This window comes from Bison bison, unplaced genomic scaffold, assembly GCF_000754665.1.
Source record: "Bison bison bison isolate TAMUID 2011002044 unplaced genomic scaffold, Bison_UMD1.0 scf7180017864236, whole genome shotgun sequence".
Lineage (NCBI taxonomy): Eukaryota > Metazoa > Chordata > Mammalia > Artiodactyla > Bovidae > Bison > Bison bison.
Window position 1 is genome coordinate 3,755,241 of NW_011494808.1, and position 8,692 is coordinate 3,763,932.

The following is an 8,692-nucleotide window of genomic DNA, read 5'->3' on the forward strand; positions in this document are numbered from 1 at the left end:
TCCTCTGTCATCCTCTTCTTCTCCTCCCTCCTCCGATCTGCTAATCGGTGCACGAGAACTCAGCTTTCCCCCTCTCTTCTGCCCTCCCTGTAAGTGAGCCTGAGCGCCCGCCCCCATCCTCGGCCTTCACAGCTCAGGGAGGGTGACTCACGTCTCCCACCTCCCCGGGAGCTGGTGTTTACCACCCAGCGACTCTGCCCCGCATCTGCGTGGGGGCCCTGCTTGCCTGCCGCTCTTGGCTAGGAGGGCTTGGCACAGAGCCCTGCTCACTTTTAATTAGTCCTCTCCGTGTTGATTACCAGCACGCCTTTCCCTGGAAGCTGGACTGTGTGACCTCGGGACGTGGTCTCCCCAGGGGTGCACTTCCCTGAGTCTCCAGCGATGTCACTTTCCAGGGTGGCTTCTGCCTGCACGGGAGCATAGGTGACGTGTGGTGATGGCCATTGCACGGGCAGCCCCTTCACCAGCCTCTGGAGGATGGAAGGGAGAATTCGGTGTTTGGCAGAAGAGAGCTCGTAGTGAGTCCAGCCAGCATCTCGGTTAACTGACCAAGAGATGTCCTGTTTTTCTCCTTTTGAAGAAGAAATTCCCCTTGCCGGAGTGCATTTTAGTTGCGCTGTCTTAAACCTGATGCGTGGGGTAGGGCTCCTGGCATCTGCTCAGAGGCCTCTGGCTGTTGCAGGCTTGTTCTGTCCCCGGCCCCACTGGGGGGCCCCAGGCACGCCCGGGATCCCCGGTATTTCCAGGGACACTGTGAGTTTGCAGAGCTGCTAAGGGGATGCGGACGTACAAACCACAGCTAAATGGGGAGACAAAACATGATGGAGAAAAATGACTGCTCTGTACCACGTCTGAGAGACCAGGCAAGATCCACTGGGTGCTTAGAAGCAAGAAAAATTGGACAGGTTGGGTGCAGGAGGAGGGGCGGGTCGCAGCAAGCAGTTCGGGATTCCTGAGGGTAGTGAACGGCACAGCCTGGCGGGTACCAGCCCGGTTTGGCATCAAGACTGAGCCGGATTTGATGCGGGGCTTGGCTGCTGGCCGGTTCTGCACCGGGGGCTAGTGACCTCACTGCTGTCAGCCTCAGTGTCCTTATCGTTAATGAGATTGTTTTGAGGATTAAATGAGATAATGTTTATAAACTGCTTAATCTGGGGTCTGGCCCAGAGCAGATGCTAAGTGGGTGTGATTGATTGTAAGCACTGGGAGGGGCTGGGAGCCAGGTTTCTCAGGCGGCCCCACCAGCCCCAGAGACCGGGCGGGACAGAGGGGCAGACAGAGACAGGACAGGTCTCTTTGGCAGCTGACTCAGCCCTGCTCTTATGCTTGGGGCATCTTCCTGCCAGGAAGAGGTCCTTCGTGGGCCGAGACCACGCAGCGTGAGCCCTGTGTTCTCTTGTGGAACCTTTCTCTCTTGTCACCCCCGCCTCCAGGTTCCACGGCCCCCACCTGTGCCGACTGACCCCCTTAGATGCTCCTGAAACAAGGGCAGAGGTGGCAAGGGGGATGGGAAGGAAGATCTACGTGTATTTCAGGAAGACCCTCTCTTTCAAACATTCACTGGCAAATTAGAAGCCAAAATCCAAAGCGATCAGCACGGAGGGCTGGCCTGTTTCCTGGCTTTTCAGCTTTCAGAGTTGTGACTCATCTCTGCATTCATTTTCTGGTTAGCAGACCCTAGTGTCTTTTTTCTGCATTTCCCTGTCTCTGCTTCAAAGTAGGGAAAACAGAAGCAGAAGGATTCCTTCCAAGCAGTATGGAGATGCGGGTGCTGGAGGGGTGCCTCCCAGCAAGGGGCTTTCCATCCCTCTGGGCCGTGGGGAACCCCCTCTGGATCTGGTTACAGGGAGGACCCTCAGGGCATCTTGAAGGCCATGAGGTCCAGGTCCTCCAGGTTGGAAGGGAGGGAAGCATGCTCGTGGTTGGGGCCAGGCAGTGTCTGGCAGTTGGTGTTGGAGACCCTGGGATGGCGCCAGGGGTCCAGAGGCAGGCAGGTCACCCCGCGGATTGGGAGCCTGCACTGGGCCCTGGGTGGGTGGGGCTGCAGTTTTGTGTCCTGGGGATACCGGAATGAAAGGCGGTGAGGAGGGCAGTTATGTGGGAGCCAGAAGCAGGTCCCGGGGGAGCCCAGGATGGTCCATTGGAGTGAGAAGACATTCAAAGCATTTTTCATGATTCATTGTTGTGAACATGTAACTCAGCAGTATTGTAAGATTGGTGTGTAGCTTGTCAATGAATTCATTAGACATTTGGTCCTCACCCACTGGTCACTTCCTGCCGGGCATGCCGAGCTGTTTACATCCATCAGCTTGGAGACCACTGATCCGGGGGTGGAGGAGGAGCATGGCCCTCAAAGCCTGTCGTGGACAGAGCCTTGGGCCGGGCAGCCCGGCATCAGGCTGGGGAGGCTGTGAGGATGCTCCCCGACCACACTGACACTGTGATGCCAGGTGAAGGCTGTGCCCCGCTGGCCCTCACCCGGTCCTGTGTGGACAGCGACACTGATCTTCCCTGCGCTCCTCAGCTGCCGTCAGAAGCACCCTGAGGCTGACAGTGCTTGGCACAGGATGAGTGCTGACTCAAGCCGCCTGGAGAAGAGACGCTTGTGTTGCACAAAGATGTGCGATGCCGGAGAAGTGCAGCTCCTCAGCTCCCGGGGGTGTGATTTGGGAAGAATATGCTCATTTTCCGGCAGTTTTAACGTCCCTGCAACATCTCAGCCCTAAAGTGGCAGATGTGAATGAGAGGCAGCTTGCTCTGGACCACACGACGCTGCGGCAGGAGTTGCATCTCTAAGAGACCGGGTGGGAAAGAGTTAGAAAGAAGTGTGTTCACAGGAGGCAGGGAGGTGGGGCTGGGAGCTGGGTGTCTTCAGCTCCCGGAGTGGCTTTGGTCTGCCTTTTGCTGGATTCTGCAGAATTTCCCACACTCCTGCGGGTGGCCTTGGCCCCTCACACGTGCCCCAGGCCGACAGGGAGGCAGGGATGCCAGGCCATGCTGGGAGCTGCCTGGTGCATACGGGAGCTAAGTGGAAGCAGAGAGAATTCCTGCAGCGCTGAGGCAGGCCAGGGTTTGTTGTTGTTCAGTCACTCAGTCGTGTCCGACTCTTTGCGACCCCATGGACTGCAGCACGCCAGGCCTCCCTGTCCATCACCAACTCCTAGAGCTTGCTCAAACTCATGTCCATTGAGTTGGTGATGCCATCCAACCATCTCATCCTCTGTCACCCCCTCCTTCTCTTGCCCTCAGTCTTTCCCAGCATCAGGGGCTTTTCCAGGGCGAGGCTTACAGAGTCACTTTATATATGTTTCTGAGAGCATCTGAAGTCTGTCTGAATAAGTGTCCTTGCATGATGCCTTCTGCACACACATTCAGGATAGTGTGCTTACCCAGGAGATGGGACCTTGATTTATGCTCCGTTGCTGCTGCTGCTGCTAACTCGCTTCAGTCGTGTCCAACTCTGTGCGACCCCATAGACGGCAGCCCATCAGGCTCCCCCGTCCCTGGGATTCTCCAGGCAAGAACACTGGAGTGGGTTACCATTTCCTTCTCCAATGCATGAAAGTAAAAAGTGAAAGTGAAGTTGCTCAGTCGTGTCCGACTCTTAGCGACCCCGTGGACTGCAGCCCACCAGGCTCCTCCATCCATAGATTTTCCATTAGTACAGCTAATCCTGCCACCGAGGGTCTGCGTGTCCCTGCTTTCAAAGAGCCAATTGTCTGTGTCCCTCAAGGAGCCGCTGCACAGGGTGGCCTGGGGCCCTGGTCCCCCGCTTCCTGGCTCAGGACACGCGGTTGCTTTTCTTCGCTCCCGCCCTTCTGGCTGGGCGTGTGCCCAGGGTGGAGCTGTCCCGGGGCCTTTATGGCCATGCCCTGAACGGGCTCCTTTGTCACTCAGGCCTGTCACTGTGCCGAGTAGGGCTGCCTGGCCTGGCCTCACCAATGAGCCCCGACCCTTCTGCCTGCTGCCGTCACGGCCGCGTCTCACAGCGGGGCTTGTCCTACGGTCCTCAGCGTGTGTGAACTTCTCAGGGACACTCGTAGAGGCCTCTTGGAAGGCTCTCTCTGTCGCAGGCCACAGCCCTGCTGACGGAAATGTCCCCTGGCATCTGTAGCGTGAAACCGGGACACGCATCTAACAGCGCTTCTGTCCTGGCTGTAGAAATTGTAATGTCTACTCTCCTCATTTTCGGTGACTGTTAGACCCTGGACCAAACTTAAGATGTGTCTTCATTTCACTCTGTTTCCACTCTAAGATGAAAGGATACACAGTCCCTGTAGCCGCTTGCCTATCTTAAGGAATGTTGTAGATACCTAACATTTATTTTAAGCTCTTGTCATTTTGAAATTTATTTTTTTATACTTCTCAACCCTATCCCCTGTACATTTGGTAGGAGGGAACATGGCATTAGCGATGATATCTGTCTCAGTGTAGTTTGGCTGTTAAGGGTTCGTGTTACAGTTATTGGCAAAGGGCTTCGTTCCCCTGCAAGCTCATGAACTTGCTCCTGGAACTTGGGCTCAGTCCCCTTTTCATCTCCTGTAACTTCTTGTCGGCAGGGTACTAGCAGATGCTCAGTAACAGCGAGGATGAACAGCGACAGCCTCCTGGATTCTTCCCCGTCTTGGGCCCTTGCTGTGCTCTCTGGAGGCCTGGGGCTGCCCCAGACGCTTGCTGGTCAGCGCAGGCTGTCAGATGGCTTGCAGCTGGAGTCTGAGAAACCCACCGCATGACTGGGCCCCTTGGCTTAGGCCCTTGTGTCTTTCAGACTCTCTGCCTTGACTGTTCAGAAAGAAATTCCTTAAGCAGCCCCCTGCCTGCATACCCAAGGGCAGAGCTATTAGGGTCAGTCTGCCTGTCCCGAGAGCCCCTGTCTGGCCCGAGAGTTTGGGGAGGGACCTTGCACTGAGTGGGCTCTGCCCTGGGTGATGTGGCGAGCACTGCTCTGCAGCATCGTCTGCCCTCTCAGCGGACCTTGGAGGAACCTCTGCCTGCCCTTCTGTTGCTCAGAGGTTGTAAAAACAGCAGCAAAGCCACTGTGCTTGGCTGTCCCTTCAGTCTAGTCGATAAGTGCTGTGCTTTTTGGATGGTGTGCGTCACAGAACATCCCTGGGGATTTGGCTGGGGCAGGGAAGCCTGGGGGGAGCTCTTGGGAAGGATGGACCTTTGAAGTGAAGGTGGCAGGGGAGTAAAAGGGCTTCCTCGGTGGCTCAGACGGTAAAGAATCTGCCTGCAGTGCAGGAGACCTGGGTCAGGAAGATCCTCTGGAGAAGGGAATGGCAACCTACTCCAGTATTCTTTCCTGGGAAATCCCATGGACAGAGGTGCCTGGTGGGCTACAGTGCACGGGGTCGCAAAGAGTCAGACACGACTGGGTGAAGAGAAAAGAAAAAAAGTATTACTTCTCAGGTGGACTTTTCTCTAAAGTACTGGATTTGAGTCAAACTTTTGCTTTAAAGCTATATCCATGGTTTATTTTCTTGAACTTTTCTGAAAAACAGACATAAAGTGTATGCCCTTGCTTGACTTCACAGTGATCTATCATTACTTTATGTCTACTTTTAATCAGGATTTAAAAAAAAACCTAATATTTGGTTATTTTGTAAAACAGCATTTTGAAGTGTCTGATACATTTATGCTCTTGTTTTTTTCTCTCTAAACAATGAACAACAACAAAAAATCATCCTTAACTTTGCTCTACTAACTAGAGTACCAGAAAAATCTAATGCTAATTGCAATGACAATAAGGTAAAAAAAGATTTAAAAACAGTAAAATATAGCTAGCAGATGCAACGAGCCCGAGGATTTTTTTGTAGTTAAAAAGTAGGAACATGCACCTGCCTTTTACTCGTCCTAAGGTTGGTTACTGAGAGGACTTTGTTGTTGTTCAGTTGCCAGGTCACATCTGACTCTGTGACCCCATGGACTGCAGCACACCAGGCTTCCCTGTACCTCACCATCTTTCAGTTTGCCCAAGTTCATATCCATTGGTGCTGTCCAACCATCTCATCCTCTCTTGCCCTCTTCTCTTGCCTTCAATCATTCCCAGCATCAGGGGCTTTTCCAGTGAGTTGGCTCTTCCCATCAGGACTTGCCCCTAACTACCCCAAAGATGGAACTCCTCTGAAATCTGGGTGCCTTTTCTGTTTTTTAAATAGTAGCACAATGCTGCTGGGATGGTAACAGCTGTATTTTCACTGTCTCTGATGATAGTGCCTGGTAATTACATGCTGGGCTCCATCTGCAGCTGTAAACACAGTGTAAATGTTAACTCTTTCATTCTCCCAGCACCTCTGCAGAGAGCGGGAGAGGCTGGGCCCTTGTGGTTTGCTTGTAGTTTGGTCCGGGTTGTATGGTTGTATCTCATCGAGGCGTCCCGCACGTGTATGTGGTAGAACTGGGAAGGTAACACCTTTACTGCAGATGAAAAATACGATGTCGCCGTAGAAGCAGGAGTGGCGAGGATAAGCCTCCTGAATCCAGCAGGCAAACGTGCAACCAGTTTACTATTTTGATTACAGGATAGATTGCTAGAAACATCGAAAACCACTGCGTGCTGAGAGGTGCGGAGTTTTGTTGCTGATGTACCTTATCTGCTCCTGACCTTTAAGAGGAGCAATCCATCACTGCTCCCTTGGCAGTAATTTTTATGGCTTTTGATTCTTTTAAAAAGTCACTTCTTACTAAGCCTGTTTTTTTTCTCCTTTTATATCTCAAAGAGTGAAATACCAAATAACTTTGAAATTTATACTAGTCAACTTCAAAAGCTGGACTAGACTTTCAAGAGATTTATGGAACGGAACAAAATAATTATTGTACAGTTTTAAAAATTTTTAACCATTGCTTTAATGCACTGCTTCAGTTAACCAACATGATTTCAATTTATTATGCAAATACAACAATTATTCCATTCGAAACATTAGAAAGATTGCATACTTTGTTTCCCCAGCACAATTAATGGTGTTGAATGTTCCATTTGTTTGTTTGGTTTTTTTTTGACTTGCTTATTTGGTCTTTAGTGACAATCCATTTAAAGTAAAAGTCTTTTAAAGTGGCCGAATAACATGGTAACGTGTCTTCACTGGTAATTTAGTACTCGCATATAATGAGTTAGTACTCGCATATAATGAGTTAATCCAAGGGATATCATTAAAAACAGCACGGTGCCTGAATTCCCAAGCTGAGATGTTTTTAATCACAGAATTACAGTAATTACATAAATCCTGGGATTTTCATCAGACGGAAATATGCACTAAACATGCACTTTAAACTCGACACCGATACCCAGGTACTGTGCTAAAGTATAGGCTGGAGAATCCTCAGGCCAAGGGAGACATTGGAGAGAATGTTAGGTGTTGCATCTTAACGGAAAATTGGGAAATCAGCTATTTTGGTAACAGTAATATCATACGAGGCACATCCCCTGAGGAGCAGGAGAGAAAAACCCCCGGCTGTGGCTGCAGGACAAAGGGACGACTACTCAGACTCAGTGACCCTGCTGTTCGCTGCATTTTCAGCACACGGAGGGTGCAGAAGGATCACCTCCTCCTTTTCCCTGGGGCCCAGAAGCTACTAATTGCCTAGAGTTCTTCCGTTCCATCAGTGAGACAGCCCACCGGTAAATGAGGCGAGAATCTGGATATCTAGGTCTAGTGAAGACTATGTGAAAAGTAACTTTGTTATCGCAGGGATTTTTTTTAAGTATTGAAATGACCCAGACACAGTACCCTCAGGAAGCTCGTTTCAGGGAAGTGATATGTTGAGTAAGAAGATGAGAGCATCTAGGAAAATTTATTAAAATCTCCCAAAACAAGAAATCTTATTTGATTCATTTATTGTTCTTTCTTTTTTGTGGCTCAGATGGGCAGGGGAGTCGAGAAAAGGGGATTGAGGAAGGGAGGGGGTTGAGGGGGTGAGGAAGAGAGGGTCATTGATGGGTGGAGGAGGAAGGGGTGCCTGGGAAAGGGGGACAGTGGGTCAGAGCCAGGTGGCCCTGCATTTGTTTGGGGGGATGGTGAAGTTGAGGTACAGAGTGTGTGCGTGTGACAGGCCGTGTGGGTCTGGCTGGGTATTCCTGGTGAGCCGCCAGGACAGGGAATCCCTCTTGGAGGGTGGGCAGAGGCATCCTGGGTTTGAGTTCTCACCAAGCAGTGTTTCAGGTCTCCTCCCAGCCTTATCCCTTTCTCTGTAAACTCATCACCCACTGCCCTGGAAGAACTATCTGCTCATTCTGCATGTTACCATCCAAACTTAGCGTTGGCATATTTGAGCCTCCAGGTGCTTCCGTGCTGCTCAGCAGAACGTGTGAGGACCACCCTGAGCCGGCCTGAAGCTCTTCCCCTGGGCGGGTGCCCTCAAGATCAGGGATGCTCACTGTCTGCATCTGGGCTTGAGCAGGGCATGTCTGCAATCCCATTGTCATTTAAGTTTTGCTTTTCCCTTTTAACCACGAAAATAATATGTGCCATTGTGGACAATTGACATGATAAAGAAAGCTCACCATTAATCCTACTCTAGTAAGAGAGAGCTCACACTTTGCCATCTTTTCTTCCTGTTTTTTTTTCTGCATGCTTTGTTTTTTGTGTGCACGCCTCTGCAAATGGGTACCTGCATTCTGATTCAGAAACACCAAACAATATTTAATCACCTGTTGTAAGCATATTCTTTTTTCTTTTCGGCTGATTGAATATTG

At 51.0% G+C, this 8,692-nt stretch overlaps 1 protein-coding gene across 1 annotated transcript in view; it reads left to right on the forward strand.

Annotated features, from left to right (window-relative positions):
* CSGALNACT1 (chondroitin sulfate N-acetylgalactosaminyltransferase 1) overlaps positions 1 to 8,692 on the forward strand; it is a 216,981-nt gene that overhangs the window by 124,977 nt on the left and 83,312 nt on the right. The gene's annotated exons all lie outside the window — the stretch shown is intronic.